Source organism: Puma concolor, chromosome B1 (assembly GCF_028749965.1).
Source record: "Puma concolor isolate L17-30 chromosome B1, mPumCon1.1.hap2, whole genome shotgun sequence".
Taxonomy (NCBI): domain Eukaryota; kingdom Metazoa; phylum Chordata; class Mammalia; order Carnivora; family Felidae; genus Puma; species Puma concolor.
In genome coordinates, this window is record NC_141670.1 from 95,241,937 (window position 1) to 95,263,573 (window position 21,637).

The window sequence follows — 21,637 nt, forward strand, 5'->3', positions numbered from 1 at the left end:
AAGTGGTCCAGTTTCATTCTTTTGCATGTCTACAGCCAGTTTTTCCAACACCATTTGCTGAAGACAATTAGCAAACACAGATGGTCTAATTACAGTGACCAACCTTCCCCTGATGTGTTCCGGTACTTTTCCTTTGGCTCTCTCCAACATTTAAAATTCCTCCTCTTTTCTTTCAGTGGAGTTGAGCTGAATCTCACCAATTGTAAGTCTCTTGCAGTAGTCTTGAATAAAGTCTTCCTTTCCATTTTTAGCATGCATTTTGTGCATTTTTTTTTTCTTTGACAAGTCCTGGAGAAGCATATCCCACATGGGATGAACTTAAGCTAATAAGTCAGTGGATCCGTGTGGCACAAGTGGTTGACGGTAGTGGATATTGTAGTATACCATGCAGAATCTCCCTCTTCCAATACTCACTCATTCTCCCATCTTCTGGGAATGCTGACTGCTGACTGCTCTCAGCAGTGTCTCTGAAAATACTTTCATCTGAAAATATCTGCTTCCTCATCTAATGGTTGACCAATGGGAGGTTACTTATACCCAAGCTTTCTTTTCATTTGGGAGAACTCTGAAGAAATCCTACATATGCAGTTATTCTTTAGACCACATTCATTACTACTATTTTGACACTGTTGAATTTCACCCCAGTCCTGTAATCCTGGATTAGACAATTCATTTTCTTAATGGTAAGAACACTGCTTCATATTAATTTCGAATGCCCAGATAATTATTCAAATGTAAGTTTTATATACCCAATTATATTTGTTTTCTTAATTTTATACTGTTAACAGTTTTGAACCAATAGCCTTTATGATAAGAATTTTTAAATGCATTGTTACACTCAATATTCATACATGCACTTCCAAGTTTTGTTTTATTGCATGTGCATTTTTTAATATTTTGAAAACTGTAAACTGTGAGAATGACTTAGATATTCATTCTATTAATATCCCAGAACAGTTCACTTTCCATTGCCTATTTTAAAATTACTGATTTTACTGATTCATATGTTTTGCATATTTTTATCACTGTTCCTTTAATGTTTTCTGTACACTCAGACACATCTCATTTGTTTATCATGTAATTAATGACATGTGTTTATTTCTCTATGTTCATTTCTCTTGTTTAGTAACAAAAAATAGGAGCACATTTATTAACTAGTTACTATAATTTCCATCATCTGAACCAATAGCACAACTATGCTGTTCTCACAGAGTTAATTTGTTTATTTTTTAAAAATGTTTATTTATTATTTATTTTGAGAGGTGGGGGGAGGAAGGGCAGAGAGAGGAAGGGAGAGAATCCCAAGCAGGCTCTGCTGTGCCAATGCAGAGCCCAATGCAAGGCTCAAACTCATGAATCATGAGATCCTGACCTGAGCCAAAACCAAGAGTTGGTCACTTAACCTACTGAGCCATCCAAGTGCCCCAATTTTTGTATGAGGTATTTTGTATGGAGGAAGAAACAAGTCTCTTGGTGCTATCAAGTTGCTTAAGTATCCATAGCCTTTCCTTTCTTTCATCAGGCTACGCTGCAACTTAATAGTCTTTTGTCTCTTGCTTTTTGTCTCTTAATAGTCTATTGTTCTTGCCTTGATGTGTATTTTTCCAAAAATAGGAAATATGATTGGATCATACAATGTTTAGGAATTTTATACATGTTAACTCTGTGTTTAATTTCACCTTCCCTATTATAGTGTCACCAACCTGACAAGAAGGCCTTGTACTTCAATAATCCCCCAAATCTACCAATGTATAGAACACACAGTGGTTTCTTTAAATATTTAACAAATGATTGTATGGGCAGACAGTATAACCTCCATAAATATGGCAACATGATTTCAATGTGTTTTAATTTCTTAAAGGGTACAGCTATACTTGGCAAAAATCTATTTGGTGATTCTGATGCTATCTAGGAGTTACAGTTTATGAAGGCTTAAGGAACCAAGAGCTTGGTTATTACATCAGAAGAATTTCTAGAGCTCTAACACAAATATTTACAAAGCAGCTTTGCAAAAACAATATAATTTCAAATGTAGTTTCTGATAAGGCTCATTTTCCAACAAGCCTTCCTGCTTGTTGGAATAAAGGCTTGCTAGAATAGAATAGAATAAAGGCTTCCTGCTTGCTAGAATAAAGGCTTCCTTGCTTACACAAACCACCTAAAGAAAGAGATATAGTGCACACATATTAGCCTCTAATTTTCTTTTCCAGAATCTTACATGAAACTCAAACGCATCATCAGAAATGTTTGGCATCAATACCACTCAAGTGACTGATAACAAACTCCCTTAATGTCAAGAGCCATTCCATTTTTCTTTCAGGAAGAATAAGGCCATACCTAAACATATTAAAATATTATTCACTTTGACAATGGAACTAGTTCCAAGACATGAACTATTGCTATATTAGAAACAAGAAGCAATCAGTATTTTTCATTGCCTAAGAATCTCTATACTACAAAAAATCCATCACTTCTAATGAAATTGGTAAGTACCTAGGAGGCAAATGTCTTTCCTTATTTCTACTGTGAAATCTGGGTTGAAATGAGCAGTTGTAGTTAACTCGCATTCCTATTAACCAGAAAAATTTAGCCAATAGTGAATAAATTTATCAAAGCTTTTGGAAAATGACATGAAATTTTCATTAAGATTAAAAGGACTATTACAGTTCTATTTTAAGTAGACCTGTACTTTTCTTAATATGAAAAACTGAGAATAACAGTAAATTTACTTTTATTTAAATTATATTGATTAATCAACAAAAATATCACTTAGATTCACTTATCTAAATGATAGTAATATATAGTTGAGCTTATGTGTGAGGTTTTTAATACAAATATCATCTTCAATTTCTGCCTATAAAGTGATTATGTAGTACAATTTATGCTTTCTTTACTGTGTAATTGGTTTATCAGTAACTGTTGTGTCAACAGCAAATCATATTTTCTGGTGCATTAATCTTAAGAATTTTTCTTTCTAGACACACAGAAAATGAAGCCACATGAACATCTGAAAGAGATTAAAATGGAATAAAAAGTCCTCAGTAGAATTTTAATGTATTTTTATATTAGCATCAAAGACCAATATTTTATGGCTTCGGATATATGCTTGCAACACAATTATTTTAAGATACTTATTAGAAATCACACAGTGGTTTTAACTTACTAAGGTAAGTCACCTTAATGGTAACTTAGGCATAATTGGAAATTAATTAAATACTTTCAGGCTGATAATGCTCTTAAGGAGTTATTTACAAAAAGCAAAAAAAAAAAATCTTAAGTATTGTTTTGAATAGTAAAGTTAGTAAAGAATAAAATTCTATTAATCATCAAGAGAAATTGCACTTGAAATAAATCAAAATATAACATTTTGTAAATTTTCAGAAAAATAAATAGGCTATATATTTCACTTTGCATGACTAGATTTCAGTAGTTGTAGTTTTCCTTCCTAACATTAATTTAAATTTTCAATATATACTTGCCTGTGTGAGATCACTTGATTAATGCCAGTCTGTCTCATTAGAGAGAAAGCTACATGAGAGAAGAAAGCATGGGTGCTTTGTTCTCTATCTCCCAAGTTACACTTTGCCTGGCACATGGAATTAGTTTAATATATTTTCTGAATACATTAAAAATAAATGGACAGGGGCACCTGGGTGGCTCAGTCGGTTGAGCGTCCGACTTCGGTTCAGGTCATGATCTCGCAGTCCGTGAGTTTGAGCCCCGCATCAGGCTCTGTGCTGACAGCTCCAGCCTGCAGCCTGCTTCGAATTCTGTGTCTCCCTCTCTCTCTGCCCCTCCCCCACTCATTCTCTCTCTCTCTCTCTCTCTCTCTCTCTCTCTCTCTGTCAAAAATAAATAAAAACATTAAAAATTTTTTGAAATGTCTAAAAAAAATAAATGGACAATATTACCTAAAAAACTATCTGACTCTCATTAAATCTTTGTATGTGACCAGACACTGGACCAATAAAACAAATACAAGATATACCAAATGACCATATGAGTTTAATAAAAAACATTATGCATAATTTTGTGTTCAATATTATGCTTAATGCACACAATTTGAAGAAATACATAAATATAGAAACATGATAGATGACAGACACTAGATAGATAGATAGATAGATAGATAGATAGATAGGTAGATAGATAGATAGATAGATGCTAGATAAATAGATAGATCTGGACACTTCTGGCCCTAAATTTCCCAATCCCATTTTAATTTCCAAATTCAGTTCTATTTTTTTCTAATTTCAAATGTAATTTGAAATAATAATTTTGTGGCTTTCTGATCCTTTCTGTAATATTAACTACTAGTAATCTATAACAGTATTGTTTTTATCTCAATGATGTTGTTTTGCTTTATAATTGGCTATCTTATAAAACTTCAAAATACACTGATAACAAAGACAAAAAATAATTTTATGGCAAGTCATTTATTTCTCCACACGTGTGATAAAGTTTAAAACATGGTATTTGGAAAAAATTTACAATCTAGATGGACATCAAAACCAAAAATTTAATGAAATCATCCTATAATCATATTTGTCATGAATGGCCTTTGAACTGTAACTGTTCTTTAGTAATCAAAGAGTCATTTTGTCTTCTCATTGGATCCAACATCTACATAATTATATAACTTTTAAGTATGTGTTTTTGGAAACCTATATGGAGATAATTTACATAGCTACATGTTTTTATGTGTTCATTTTGACCTAATTTATAGAGATAATAAGTATACATTTTCTACTTTTCTACTTGCATGTTTGGTAATTTCTTCAACAATTTCTGCAGTGTTTTCTAATATTCTTATATGAGATTATAATATATCTGAGGTTATACTCGAGCGATGCAACACGATAGTATGCAGTATACCAAAGCTTTTGGCTAATTAATGTAATTCTTGTATAATGAATTTTTATTTGTTCCATAAGTAATATGAGCATTGAAAACATAGTTTTTGTCATACACATATGTATTAGTCTGCTGGGGCAGCCATAACAAAGTACCACACACTGAGTGGCTTAAATAACAGAAATTTATTTTCTCACAGTTCTGGAAGCTGGAGGTCTCTGATCCAGATGCTAGAAAGTTTCTGGTAAGATTTCTCTTCCTGACTTGCAAATGACTATCTCTTGCTATGTCCTCACATAGCCTTTCCTCTGTGCATTTGTGGAAAGCCAGTGAGCTGTGATGTCTCATTCTTTTTTTATAAGGACACGAGTCCTATCAGATTAGGGCCTCAATCTTACCATCTAATTGAATCTTAATTATCTCCATAAAGGCCCTATCACCAAATACCATCACATTGGAGGTTAGAGCTGCAATCTATGAGTTTTGGGGGAACACAGTTTTATCCAAAACTATATAGAGTTTCCTTTATCTTCCCAATTACAACACATTGGTAATTTCAAATGTGGATTTTACTGCTTTTGTTTTGTTAGTTGTGTTGTTATCCTTTAAGTATATAAGTTTCAGCCACCTAGGGGTCATCACTGACCTATATCAATATTATGTACAATGTGTTTCTTCATAAAGCAGTTTGAACAAGCATTAAAAGTTTAGGTTGTGTTTTTTTTTTCCAAATTGCAAAATATAAGTTAATATCTGTTTGATGATCTCATGACTAGTAATTTTTCAATGTGAAAATATAAACACAATCTAACTTGGCATGTACCTAAACCAATTGCTATGGAAATGATATCATGAAATATGATCATGGATGTTTTTTAAATCATTACTCCATTTATTAAATTTGAATGTATAACATATTTCTAGGTCTAGTTTTATTGATAGATCAACTGCAGTTTTCCTCTGCTACAAGGCAAATGGCAATCAAAGACTGATCATAGAGCTTTAACAATATTTCTAGTGTGACATGGGATTAAAATAATCAATACAACTCATAACACTGCACTTTCATATGAGGTCAAATGCTAAAGTTTTGATTCTTGGATTATCTCCTGCTGGTAATTGTGCCAGACTGCATTCTGATAATTTCCCACCATAGTGAATAAATGTTAAAATGTTTCAAAATTCAGCGTTGTGTGACAGGAGTTGTTTACAGGATTTCACAGTGTCTATCTCTTGTAACTCTGTTCTGCTGACAGTATGATGCTTGTCATTCAAGTCAATATACACAGGGTTCCTGGAAGCTGGATTTATGAATAGTTTTCCTGGTGTACTTTTTTAATGGAATAAATACATAATTTTATTAGATTTTTAATTACTATAACAACCATACAGTATGACTGCCTAGCTCATGTATAGCCCACGCAGAATGATAAAAAGTGAAATTTACTTACCTTTATTCTATATTTTGTACCACATGCGATCACTTGTCAATGGCAGTATTAAAACATAATTATGTCAAATACTATTATAAAAATCTTAAGAGTTGAAATGGATTTTAAATGTTATGATTGAAATGTGTTATCCCATACACAACTAAACTTCATAACACCTATAAGATGATATCATGGAAAGGACAATGAAATACACATGAGGAGAGATGAATTCTAACTCCTTCTCTCCAACTGATTATGAGTAAGACTTTGGGCAAAACAGTTAAATTCTCTCAATCTCAGTAACCACATTTATTATCAGTGCTGCCTAATTTTCTAGCTCTCAGTATCAGTAAACTTCACCCACATGATTTCCCTGTATTCACACAAGTCAGTGATACATTGCTGAAACAGTCAAGGCCCTAGCTTGAGCGTGGTTTATCTTCCCTTCACCACTCCATTCCTTTTCCTACGGATCTCCTTTCCCTCTCCCCACAAGGGGCCTCCAGTCATGAATACATCTTGGATTTTCCCTGAAAGGGCTCTTGTTACTGAGATGTTGTCAATGTCATATTTTGTAAGGATATATTTCACATTAAAAGTTGAGGGTTATGTGTGTGTGCACACTTGATTTCACACCCATGTGATTTCAATATCTTATTATCAATTGACCATTAAGTGGAAAGTGATACAGACCATCAACTACATGGATTTTCTTTTTTTGTTTTTTTAGAGAGAATGTTTTTTTTAAAAAAAATAAATTTTATTTTAGAGCGAGAGAGAGAGGTTGCTCAAATAAGGGCCCGGGGCAGAGGCAGAGAGAGAGAGAGAGAGAGAGAGAGATTCTTAAGCAGGCTCCATGCTCAGTGCGGAGACTGATGGGGGCTCAATCCCATGACCCTGAGATCATGACCTGAGCCAAAATGAACAGTCAGTTGCTCAACTGACTGAGCCACCCAGACTCTCCAAGTACAAAGATTTTCTATATACTACATCAGCTGGAACAATTTTTCAAGACATGAACAACTCTTTCCCTCCAATGTTTTAACTGCTGGAAACTGAAGCACAACACTATTTCCAATAGCAACTATCTGAACAGTAACAATTTCATACCCTAATTGTGACAACAGTCACATTATTTATTAGAATACTTCAAGCAGTTGGTGGATGATGTCAGGAGGTTCACTCACACATGTTGCTGTTTCTGAAAAGATGTTTTTTTTTTCAAAATCTGGAGATTAAGTATGGAGATGTGGTTCATATATATCTAGGGGAAACTTGTGTTTTAAAGCCTGCAAGGCCTAAATATCAGTTGGCTTTTTCACTCCTCCAGAATAATTACTATGAAAGTGAATTCTGTGGACATCAAAGATTTTTTGAGAGAAGTCATTTCTTTGTTTAAAATTATCTATAAATAAATATGTTTGCCAACACTGACCCAAATGTCTTCATGGAATATTTGGCAGTAATTCCAGATGTATCTTAGAAAAGACAGTCATTTGAAAATATTTCTTAGAAGTTATTAGGTTTATATCCCATAAGAAAGATAAAGCCTGAGTATATTGTTTTCTTAAAGAAATAACTACTGCGTTCTTAAAGAATGTTTTCACTGATATTTTATATGCCAAAAATGGTCAAAATAAAGCCAAATATACCAAAAGTTTCAAGGCTGAGAAAAATATAAATATTGAGTTAGTGTTATGAAGTATTATAAAAACTTCAGAGACAATATATCTAATATTGGACCCCAGAATGTTTATGTCATTCAATTGTGCACATATGTGTGTTAATTATGTATGTGCATGCGTATGTGTATGCACTCTTCGTGATGAACATGAAGTAGTCAGTTTTATTTTTATGACAAAACTGGTAGCTTCAAAACCAATGACTGAAATGGATATGCAAATGTAAAGAATTAACTGTTGGCAGAAGAAATGAAAGAAAATGGAAGAGACAGAAACAGCTTTTAGAAAGACAAAATCACTGTGCATAATATGTCAATGTGAGTAGAAAAATGCAAAATTTCTCCCATTTACTGATAAAAAGGGCACCTGAACATAAACAAAGGGCTAAGAAAGGGCTAGACTCTGAATCACAGGACAGGGATGAAGTGAAACCTGGAAGAAGAGGCTTTACAGAAAGTGGAAGAAGCAAATGAACACGATGAACTTTATGAGACGAATGCTGATGAAACATGAAAATGCTAGAAAATGCCAAAAATGAAATTTAATATAAATACGGTTATTCTTTTTCGACGTGATCTTTCTTTAAAAGCAGTTACAATTAATCTCTTGTAGATATAGCATGGACGAGATGTATGTCTCCTATTAATCTCTCTGAATCTAACTATACGCAGTATTTGTTAAGGTTAAAGTTACTCAGATATGGTAAAGTTTATGAGGTGTTAGTCAACTCTGAGTCAGAGATTATTACATATTTAACATTCTCAGTTTCTTTCTGTATTTGGACACACACACACACATGCACAAAGTGCATTTCCCAATCATTCTTGCAGTTTGGTGACCTCATATGACCAAATTGTGCAAATGAAATGTCAGCAGAAATGATATCTACCACTTCCAGGCTTAGCTAATGGAAACCTACAAGAGACACATGGACTCTTACTTTCCACCATTTTAGGTTAAATGTAGGAGAGGATCATGTCATAGAAGTTAGCAGAGCTCCTAACTGAAGAACCATGGGTTCCCTGAATGACTTTTTTGAACACAGCATCTTCTACTAACCAGTATCAGACTCATAATGATGTAGTTGTTTAAGACTTGGGATAATCCAACCTTCAAATAATGGTGGTTTGCCAATCAAAGCAGTGACATATCTAATCATGCAGAGTCCAGGAGGAAACAGTAGAGGTCTTTGAAGTCTCTATGGTCAAATACAAGAAATTGTAATTAGCAACTTCCCAAAACATTTTCAACTAGAACTATATCCATTTCAGAGGACCTAGATGAAAAAATAAATATTGTAGTCTGGATGAAACGATGTGGTATCTGAAAGTCCCAATTCTCTGGAGCACTTAGAATAGCACTATTGTCCAATGAATCCCCAAATCCAGCAGGTTCATTAAGTGAAGAACTTATGAAACTACAACCCACTGCAGAGAATTTTACAAACCAGGAAAAGAATGGGAACAGGGTTCTCTCTCAAAATCTCTCTCATTCTCTCATATTCTTTATCCCTTCCTCCCTCCCTCACTCTCTTCCTTTTCTCACTCTCTCTCCCTAACACACACACACACACACACACACACACACACACACACACACACACACGTGTGTGTGTTTGTGTGCATGCACGTGTGTTAGAGAGGGAGATTTTGGAAATTTTTGCTATCCAAAAAGTATACAACATAAGAAACTATTCAAATCTTTTGCTATTCAAAAAGTATACAACATAAGAAACTACACTTTGGAACAGAGTTGCCTAAGTTGTTAAAATTTATACTGACAGCAGCCTTTAACCATCAGAAAATGTACTTCAACAGAAAACAAAGATTTGAACACATTTGGTTTCTATCATGTGAATAGAAATAAAATAATAATAGTCCAGACTCTTTAAACTTTGTAAGATTTAGTTGAAATGTCAGAATTCAGTGCATATGATATTTAACATTTTTTCTTTACTCATTAATTTAATTTATTTACTTATTATTTAGAGAGAGCAGATGGGGGAGGGGCAGGGAGAGAGAAAGAAAGAGAGAATCCCAAGCAGGCTCCACACCACGATTGCAGAGCCCATTGAAACGCTCGAACTCACTGTGAGATCATGCCCTGAGAGGAAATCAAGAGTCAGATGCATAATCAACTGAGCCACCTAGGTGCCCGATATTAATGATGTTTTAAATTGCACTTTTGTCATATCTCAATAAATTGTCTGCCCTTGAAGTTTAGTCAAAGTCTAACAAAGAATTATACACAAGACCGCCCTAAAGTTAAGACTATCTGTGTACAATAGGGGAGCCTGGGTGGCTCAGTCGGTTAAGCGTCCGACTTCGGCTCAGGTCATGATCTCACGGTGGTCTGTGAGTTCCAGCCCCGCATCGGGCTCTGTGCTGACAGCTCAGAGCCTGGAGCCTGTTTCAGATTCTGTGTCTCCCTCTTTCTCTGCCCCTCCCCTGTTCATGCTCTGTCTCTCTCTGTCTCAAAAATAAATAAACATTTAAAAAAAAAGAGTGTGTACAATGTATTAAATAATTCCCATTAAAATTAAAGATTTTTTAGAAAAAAACTCAGAATGACTAATTCTAACATTCTTCAAAACTTTACACTTTTCTGATATTTCAAACAAGCAAAAAGGAACATCACACTAGTGGAGAATACTAAATAAAGAATATTGAAATAATACTTAGGCCATGTGTGATGTGACCCACTATTCAGTAGTTACTTTGTTACTACTGACTGTACACATCAACTTAGACTGGTATAGCTTCCTGTAATTCATTCTGATAAAATCTTTGGTGAGTTCCTCAGTCAGTTGTGATTTTACTGATAGATACTGAAAACTCTTTTCCTATACTTTAATCATCATCAGAAGAGAGACATGACACAGCACAGGAAATCATTGTTGTTTTTTTCTTTGGAGACAAGTATCCTGATTATTCTTATTGAAAGTCAGACTTTATACAGCTCTAGATTATCTGTGGAATTAGCAGGCAACAATCAAAATACAGAAAGACGAGATGTTTCTCTATGACTATATTTTTGGATTCAAAGAATTAAACTTACCCCATCAAAAAGAAAATGGATGTAAAGCTAATAACTAAGTAAAACTAAAATACAATGATCAAGCAACAAAACCTTAGTTGATGTCTAATGGTAGGTTATTTTACCTGAGCCATTTTCCTCTAAGCAATGGCAGCAAAATTACAAGTTTGAATTCCGATGCCTGTGATAAGTATCCTAGTATTTAAGGATTCGTTAGAAAATAATTCCTTCTACGGTGTGTGCTTCTGACGGGGCAAATAATTTCTGTAGAAAATATTAATAAAAAAATATCTTCACAACAACTTCAACGTTAGCCATAATTTTGACCAATATACTTCAGGAAGCAGAATAAATAAATGTCAGTAGCCACTAGAATTTCAAGGACAGTACTGCTTCAAACTTGGTCATCTTAGAAGTTATGTAAACAGGGATGAACAACTTTCAATCATGCCAGTAAGTCTATAATGATCTATTATTATTATTATTATTATTATTATTATTATTCATGGTTATCTTATTCTCATCCTTAATACTTTTCATATAGCATGGACTTTCTCTAGTTTCCTCAATGAGAAAAGCCCATCCATCTTGATTTTCTCTATCTCAGCATTCTATCTCATTTATACATTTGTTTCCTTTCTTAGTCTTAATATATTTACTGCATATAAATGCATATGATGTGGTATACTTGAGGGCAGAGGCCATATCTGTCTTGTTCACATAGCAGTCCATTAAAGCCTAACAAAGTACTGGACACATAATAAGCCATCAATAACATTTGATGAATGAATTAATATACTGTGAATATTCTTGTTCAAATCCAAATACATTCAAAATCATTACATAGACCATATCCTCATTCATAAATTCTGGTGGTATAAGAGACATATCAACCCTTATAGAACAGTTCTCAAATATTATTCTTTCAGCTAATCAGGTAAAATACAGTGTCATCTCTCTGGAAGAAAAGTATTTCTTTTATATTATTGTTAGTTAATAGCTAAACATATATCTCTGAAAGAACTACATCAGAATTTAATTCATGTACATTTATTATTCTGGTCAATGTACTATATATGAGATTCTCAAGTGTTTCTTAACCAGAAGACTAACAAAGTTGTCTAGGTTTTCTAATCTATTGTATAGCAGAAGTGATGGTTATACAACCCATGTACTCTTCCCTGCTTTCTCCTTATCCTGGAAAAGTGACAGATACTATGTTTCAACTGTAGAACTCTTTTCAAAGACTGCAAGGAAAAGACAGTCTTCAACATGAGAATGACATCCCAGCATCATTTTCTCTTTTATTTCACAAAGTTCTCTTTGGCAGAGGTTCATGACAATCAGAAGTTTGTTTTTTGGATCTTTAGATCTGAAAATATGCTGGGTGACAGTATAGACAGTTGGCAGCCAATAAAGATAAGTTTTATCTGTCAAAACTTTCATAAACTGTTTAGGTAAAGAAATATAGATGATTTGGGCAAGTTAATAAAAATAAAAATTTATATCAAAGAATACCTCTCAATGAATATAATGTGGAAAGTGTTGAAATAAGATTACATTAATAATTGTGACACATTTAGAATCACAATCTCAAAAATACCTTTAAAATTAAAGACATAAGATTATAAACAGAAATATAAACACATGTGTAAGTATATGTGTACATATATGCATATGTATAGAGACAGAGGTATAATCTGGGTGATTTTACTGAAGAACAACAATAGGAGAAGGCAGAGGGTAAGAACAGAAAGTACCCCAGAAATGCACTAGGCGGGTATGGACAGCAGTAATGGCCATAATACCCAAGGGAAGGTAATGACTTCAGATTCCATTCATACACGTGTCATTAAACAGAAGGTTCAATGTACTAGACAAGCACAGCAGGACTCCTCAGGAGCAGTAACAATACATTAGTAATTTAACAAGTAAAATCACAATTCTAGTGTAGTCTGTCAGTATCAAATAAGAGCACAACCAATGGCTATGAGCTAAGGACACAGAACAGTTCCTTGCAAAGAGAGCAGTCAACTAAACAGGATGCAATTCTTGGAATGGCTATTAGCAGAAAATCAAAATGCAATTTTACCTTTAGATAAGAAGAACAGGAACATATAGATTCATTAGGTAACACACTTTTTATTTTGGCAAACTTTTTAGACTCCTAAACTTCTAGGCTCTTAGAATTTTAGACTGTTAGACTCTTTTGGTTTGGGACAGTTTCTCAGACATTTTTTACTTTTGACGATCTTTACAGTTTTGAGGACTACTAGTCAGGGACTTGGTAGAATTTTTCTCAATTGGGTTTTGTCTGATATTTTTTCTAATGATTACAAGTTTTCAGGAGGAATACTACACAGATAAAATGACATTCATACCTCATCAGCACTCACTGCAGATATATAGGAATGCACTTAAATTTTGTATATGGACCTTGTATCCCTCAACCTTGCTTTATTTGCTTTTTAGTAATTTTGAAATTATGGATTCCATTATTTTAGTAGGCATATAGTTATTCAGGTAATCGATTTCTCTGAGTCATTTTTTGTAGTTCCTGTCTTTCAAGGAATTGGTACGTTTCATCTAAGCTATGAAGTTCACAGGAACTGTTCCTTTATTATCCTTTCAATGTTCATGAGTGTCAGTAGTGATGAACCCTGCTTCATTTCTTAAATTGGTAGTTTGTGTCTTTGCTCCTTTTTTGTTTAAATTAGCCCATCTGGAAGTTCATCAATATTACCTATTTTTTTCAAAGAACCAATTTTAATTTTATTAAAAAAAAATTTGAACATTTTATTTTATTTTTTGACAGAATGTGAGTAGGGGAGGGGCAGAGAGAGAGGGAGACACAGACTCCAAAGCAGGCTCTGGGTTCTGAACTGTCAGCCCCATGCGGGGCTTGAACCCATGAACAAGAGATCATGACCTGAACCAAAGTATGACGCTCAACAACTGAGCCACCCACGTGCCCTAATTCTCATTTATTTTCTTTCTGCTTACTTCATTTTAATTTTCTTCTGTTTGCTTCAAGTTAATCTGTTATTTTTCTAGTTTCCTAAAGTAGAAGCTTATGTTATTGATTTTAGGTCTTTATTCATTTATAATATATGCATTTAATGCAATAAGTTTTTCTCTAAGTGTTGCTTTAGCTGCATTCAACAAATTTGGATAAGTTGCATTTTAATATTTATTTGGTTTAAATTTATTTTTTAATATGTCTTGAGACATCTTTGGCTCATGTGTTAAACATCTGAAGTTCAATCTTCAAGTATTTGATAATTTCTTCTCTTTATCATTAATTTATGTTTAATTCTATTATAGTCTGAGAGCATACTTTGTAAAATTTCTATAACTTTAAAAATTTTTAGTGTGTGTTTCATCATTCTAAATGTGGTATATCTGGGTGAAGCTTGAGAACAATGTGCACTCTGCTCCTTTTTTCCAGGAGTATTTTGTAAAATGTCAATTAAAACAAATGGATTGATAGTGCTGTTCAGGGCATCTATAGCCTTACTAATTGTCTACTTACTTGATGTATATGTTGCTGGCATAATCATTTTGAAGTCTCCAACTATAAAGTGAGCTTGTCTATTTCTCTCATCAGTTTTATCAGTTTTTTTCTTTATGTATTTTGGTGCTGTGTTGTTAGATGCATAACTATTTATGATTGTTTTGTCTTCTTAGAGAATTGGCCACTTTATCATTATGTTTTGCCCTTCTTCATCCCTGATAATTTTCATTGTTCTGAAATGTGTCTTGTCTTAGATTAATATAGTTATTCCATTTTTCTTTTGTTAGTGTTTGCATGGTACATAGTTTTTTTATCCCTTTATTTTCAACCTTTTTATCTAAAGTTATTTGTTGAGTGCCTAATCGAGGCACTCAATCAAAGCTAGGTGCTCATTTTTCTTGACTTCTTAGTTCTATGTGTTCACTAATCAATTTATTTTCCTATGAGGAGTCAGGAAGCATAAACTCCCCAGGTTGCTCGCAAACAGATGGATCCATGTGACTTGTTCTAAAACATGGAAACATGGATAAAAATAATGGGTGCAACTTCTAGGCAAGTTTTTAAAATGATCTTAAAACATTTAACTCCCTACATAGTTTCTCTGAGATTGTTGAATAGTTAGAAAAAAGAATCTGACAGATGACTTCAAGATCCTAGAAATGGTATAGCCATGTAGTCTTGAGGCACCTGGGTGGCTCAGTCAATTAAGCGTCCAACTCTTGATTCCAACTCATGTCATGATCTCACAGTCATGAGATCAAGCCCAGTGTTGGGCTCCACGCTGAGTGTGGAGCCTGCCTGGGATTCTCTCTCTCTCTCTCTCTCTCTCTCTCTCTCTCTCTCCCTCTCTCTCTCTCTGTCCCTCTCCCGCTCATTCTCTCTTTGTCTCTCTCTCTCTCTCTCTCAATAAATAAACATTTTTTTTAAAAGATCCTAGAAATGGTATACGCATTTAATCTCAATGTAATATCTAAATATAGACATTTAATTTTGCAGTGGCATCTGTATATAATACTTTTTGATATTCATAATATGACATAAGAAAGCTTTTTATTTTATTATTTTTTAATTGTTTATTTTTTAGAATGAGAGTAAGCATATGTGAGGGAGGGGCAGAGAGAGAGGGAGAAAGAATATCAAGCAGGCTCTGCTGTCAGCACAGAGGCTGACGTGTGGCTTGAACTCACAAACCACCATGAGCTCATGACCTGAACCAAAATCAAGAGTTGATGCATAACAGTCACCCACGCACCCCAACATAAGGAAGTTTTTTAAAATAACATCTATATAGGGGTCCCTGGGTGTCTCAGTTGGTTGAGTGTCTGACTTTGGCTCAGGTCATGATCTCGGTTTGTGAGTTGGAGCCCCACATCGGGCTCGCTGCTATCAGCACAGAGCCGTCTCTGGATCCTCTGTCCCCTCTCACTCTGCCCCCCCCCCCTCAAAAATCAACAAATATTGAAAAAAATAAATAACATTTATCTAAAACCTGTGCTTGAAACTGAGGTCAAGGTGGTTATTGTGAGCCCCTTCTACTATATGATTTTAGCAAGGCACCTTCTCTGACCATTTGTTCTGATCTGTTAAATTATTGTAATTAAACCATGCAATGTTAAAGTCCTTTTTGGAATTATTAGGAACTGTATTTTAATGCTCTTTTCTTAATAATTTGTTCCCACTTTGCCCCTAAATCTACTACTCATGGTATGCTAAATTACTGTCTGTGACGTTTGCTTATTTTCTGTATTTCCCAGCTATGCTATATAGAGAAGCAACTGAAATATAACATGTCTCTTTGTCAGACATTTTTACCATTTTTATTTTCAGTAGTTTATAAGGAAACTTCAGAGATTGCTTCAGGGAGGAAAGGGAGGTTTGTCAACGCTGATTATTCCTTATTTAGCATAGCAATTCTGTTCTTACAGGAGATTTAATTTTTAAAATGGCTTTACCAATAAATGAGAAAAATGGAACATATAAGAAGGAAAAGAGAAATATAAAATAAAAATGAAAAGGAAATTGAAGAAAAATGAGAAAAGAAGGAAAAGATAAAAGGACAAAAACAAAGAAAAAGTTTGCATTATACCTTGCCGTTTGCATATTTTATGTTCTTATAATTTTTAAACTCTGGATCTTCTTAGGCACAAAGGAAGATACAGTGAAGAGAGCAAGATGGCTTCAAATTAAAATTCTTTTCACCAAATACTGACAAGTTACTTAAGTTCTGAAATTCCATTTTCTGATTTTTTTTTTTTAAAGATAAATGTCCTGTAGGATTGCTACGTGATTAAAAACAACAACAACAACAACAACTAAACCAAAACCAATGTACTATAGATATCCAATATGTGTCTAGTATCTTTAAAATAGTAAACAGAATGCTTTACTTACATCATGATGTCTGGCTTAGATTCATGGCTCTCACACTTAATTATAGTATAATTTGAATAATTTATTTAACTTTTTTAACCCAGATGGGTGATTTATCAAATGGGAATAACCCTACCAAATCTGTGTTACCTTGATATTTTGAGGTCTTACCAAATGACCCTCAAAATAATGTATATGAATATCCTTTATTCACTGTAATGTGCTATGTAATTGCAAGACATAATTATAAAAAAGCCATTAGCTCATCCATGTACATGAACTTATTATGCCCTATTATCTTTTTTTGGCTATCAGTCTACTTTTCAACGTAAGTTTTAACTCAAACAATAGTTTAGTTATAGATGTATAGATTTTTGTGTTATTCCAAATCTGTCGTTGTATAAAAATGAACTCTTTGTACCTGCTAACATTTTTTTTTGGAGATAAAGAGCAAGAGTGAGAGAAGGGTAGGGACAGAAGAATTGGGAGAGACAAAATCTCAAGCAGGCTCTAGGCCCAGTGCAGAGCCTGATTCAGCAGTTGATCTCACAACCACAAGATCACTACTTGAGGAGGAATCAAGAGTTGGATGCTTAACTGAGCCACCCAGGAACCTCTAACATTCTTTATTGAATAAATGTTTACTTAAATTTATTTCCTATTTCAATTTAGAGTAATTGCCAAATCAGAATCAAGATTGAAAAATTTGGCCACTAAAATGCACATAAAATTTTAGTTTCCTACAATGTTCTGGTAATCTGTTCACCTAAGATAGTTCTTTTTGTTAATTTATGTGGTGTGATGTCTTGGAAGTTAGTTGTAGATCATCAGTAATAATTGGTAATAAGTGCTTTGTTGGCAATATCAAATTATTTTATCTTTTGTTGATATCTGAATTATACATTTTTCAAGGAAATTGGAAATTAAAATGTTAAGTTTCATGTTATCTTCAGTAGGTCTAAATAGATAAAACTGAATCAAGGTGAAATTGATGGAACTCTTCTTTCAGTGGTAGTTACTATGTTTAAATTCAAAGAGAAAAAGAATATCTCACTGAATGATCTTAGAATTTAATAAATCCCTATTTTATTTCGCAATTAAGCTCTAAGTCTCTTTCTTTTCTGCAAAATTTGTTTAATACTTTGTTTTGGTGGTGAACCTTTAAAGTAATATCAATAGAGGATTTAGCACAGTATCTTCATAGCACACTGAAAGAGGGAATGTATACATCTAGCCAGTAGAACAAATAAGCTATTCAAGTTCTAACATAATTTAAAAAAATCATTCTCAACAGACTTTAATTCTGATTTCCCTGTTTTCAAAATTTAATACAGAAAAATATGCCTGCCATTTTTCACTCTAATAAAAATATGGCAGTAATGTTTTTTATATACACTTTTCTACATGAGGATGTCATGAGATTGTTCACAATTTTGACAATTATGTAGAACAATAATACATAGAAAACTACAATATAATAAACTTTTCTATAGAATCTATAAAAGACATAATTTTAAATACCTATTACATGAATTATTATTGCATTTATTTCAGTGATATTTGCATTTTCAAAATCTTCAATATCATGCCAAAAGATTTCTAGAACACATTTTTTACATTACAATTGAAGTGTCAGCATAAAGCATGAAAATTATAAAATAAAAGCTTATTCAAGATCACATATTCAAGTGAGAAAATGAATCAAAATATTCTCCCTTCAGGCGAACATTAAATAGTAAGTTCACTTTAGGCAAAAGGAATAAAATACAAAGAAGCCATCAGTAGCCTCGACAGACTACTTGCAGCTATCGAAAGCTACTTGCAGAATAAAATTATTTCTCCATTCTTTTTCTAGATGCTCCAAGTACACTGTGTTATTAGTATATACATGAGCGCTGTGGTAAGGAGCAGTATTTATTCCAAACCCCTCTACTCTCTTTCCTTGCCATGTCTTCCCTGAGATGGAGTATATGCCCTTGCCTCACAGACCATTGAGTTTGTTCATGAAACTTATTTGTCCAGTGGAATGCAGACAAAAGTGACAGAGCACCATTTCTGAGCATAAGTCTTAAAACACATGGCAAGTTCTACCAGCCCTTTCTCTCTTCTGCCATCTATCATAAGAAATCTATGCCATAAAGAACCATTGACCTTGCAGCATGGGTCACAGACTAAGAGATATGTGGAGAAGTCCCGGGCATAACCTGTGGCCTGCAGTCTGGAGAAAATCCAAGCTGACCCCACAGGGCACCTTAAAGCCACAGATAATACAGATTTGTGAGCAAGAAAGCAAAAGGCCATGTGCTAAAAGCTACACGTTTGGGGCTGTTAACAATGCAGAATTACCATAGCAAAATCTTTTTTTATACAAGAATTATTTTATAATTTGAGAATATGATAAAGAGAGGTGATTCTTAGAGAGTCTGACCCAATACTTCAGTGTAATTCACTGGGCAACACTGTTTTGGCAGAATCAGAGTTGACTAGGGCAGTAGTTCATAACTATGATTACAATGTAAAATTAACGAGGGTGCTTTAAAAGAAATTATGCTTAAAATCCATGCTGAGAAATTCTGTACCTATTGGTCTCAGTGGGATTTAGACAGGCTTGTTGATTATTCCCCAGATGCCTTTGTTAGGCAGCAGGATTGGGAGTTCCTGACCTATGGCTAGCTGAGATCTACAGGAGCATAAATTCATTTTTAGGAATACCTTCTGAATTTACTGGTAGTGGTTTTTATCGGCTAAACTCACAAGAAACATATATATTGACCAATGTATCAATTTATTAGATTTCACTTCAAAAATTTCTGTATCAGAGCGCCTGAGTGGCTCAGTCGGTTAAGCGTCTGATTCTTGGTTTGGGCTCCGGTCATGATCTCATGGTTTCATTGGTTCAAGCCCCACATAGGGATCTGCACTGGCAGCACAGACCCTGCTTGGGATTCTCTCTCTCTCTCTCTCTCTCTCTCTCTCTCTCTCTCCCTCTCTGTCTGCCTCTCCCCAACTCATGCCATCTCTGTCTCAAAATAAACAGTAAACCTAAAAAAAATAAAATGAAAATTTCTGTATCAATTAGACAGGCTCTACTTTTAATGAGCATCGCAGCTAGTCAGCTAGTTCTACTTTCATTAGCACATTTGTCACCTGTCTGCTTGTCCCAACCTCAGGTAAGTGCCAATTCTCGGATATTTCCATTAATGTAAACTAACAATAATATAAATGAATGTATTACAAGTGCAAAATTATTTTCAGCAGCTGTTTCTGGTTTTCTTGTGAAAAACATGAAGCTGTGAGTATAATTTATTTTAACTTCTTTTCAAACTTCATTGGGATAAAAGACATTATTATGCTTACAATTAGCACTTACTTTTCATCTTCTAACAAACATAATTTAAAACTTTTAACATGCCTTCGGTTTTGAACTTTCCTTTGCACCCCAAAATGTTATGGCTTAACATGGCATAACTATTCATCATTTCTTATGATTCTAGGTGCTGACAAGAGGCTGTTTTGTTTTATGTGGTATTGGCTAGAACTGCATTCATCTGGAGGCTCAACTATATGGAACATTTAAGGTGACTCCTACAAAACCGGCACCTGTCAGGAGCTCAGGGTCTTTCTTCTGGAGTGTCCCTGTGGTCTTTTAACCCACACCTCTCCTTTGGATAGGCTTTCTCCCAGCTATGCAGCTGGGTTCCAAGAAGGGTTACCCCTAACAGCAAAGATAGAAACTACAGATATCTTATGATGCAGTACCAGAAGTTACACCATGGCACTTGCCCTGCATTCTCTTGGGCCAAACAAGTCACAGGGCCTAACCAGAGTCAAGGACAAAGAAATAGGCACTTTGTCTCTCCATGGGAAGGAGTGACAGAATTTGAAAGAAAATTTAATCCACCATATTTATTTCAATTCTACTTGACTGTGAGCTCCAATAACTTTGGAGCAAAATAACTTTTATTCATGACTGTGGTAGAAAAATATCATTACATAAAAGACACTTAATGAATATGTGTTGAATTCTTTTAATATATAAAACCAATCTAATGCATTGGCATTAAAATTATTGTTTAGGGGCGCCTGGGTGGCGCAGTCGGTTAAGCGTCCGACTTCAGCCAGGTCACGATCTCACGGTCCGTGAGTTCGAGCCCCGCATCGGGCTCTGGGCTGATGGCTCAGAGCCTGGAGCCTGTTTCCGATTCTGTGTCTCCCTCTCTCTCTGCCCCTCCCCCGTTCATGCTCTGTCTCTCTCTGTCCCAAAAATAAATAAACGTTGAAAAAAAAAATTAAAAAAAAAAAAAATTATTGTTTAATTTTTAGAGTTATGATGGTTCAGTCTCACATCTAAGTACCACATAATCCTACAATTTATGTAATGTGATATCTACACAATAAAATGCACATATGCAGAGTTTAAGTTATTTCAGACAGCCACAAACTAAACTGAAGTTTTATCTTTGTATTATCAATATAAATAGGCCTGTTAATCAAGTTAATTGAGTAAACAAGACTAGAGGAACACTGGTTAATTTAATCAAGAGATAAAACTGTCCATGAGACAATAAAAAATTTTGGAACCTTTCAGAATATTGTTAATATCCAAGTGTAAAATAAAACTAACTGTATTTTGGCTTAAACAAGTACATATAAATTTATAAGTGTTTTAAAAACATGTTTTCAAAGATTCAAAATAAACTAAAAGTGATTACTATTTTTGAAATTCATAAATTTTTATACTTTTCCTT

At 34.1% G+C, this 21,637-nt stretch overlaps 1 long non-coding RNA gene across 1 annotated transcript; it reads left to right on the top strand.

Annotated features, from left to right (window-relative positions):
• Nucleotides 1-569: 569 nt before the first annotated feature.
• On the top strand, nt 570-20,959 carry LOC147581764 (uncharacterized). The gene is made up of 4 exons (XR_015249752.1): nt 570-683; nt 2,321-2,485; nt 2,979-3,167; nt 20,384-20,959. It is a non-coding gene; the product is annotated as an uncharacterized LOC147581764 (long non-coding RNA).
• The last annotated feature ends 678 nt before the right edge of the window (nt 20,960-21,637 follow it).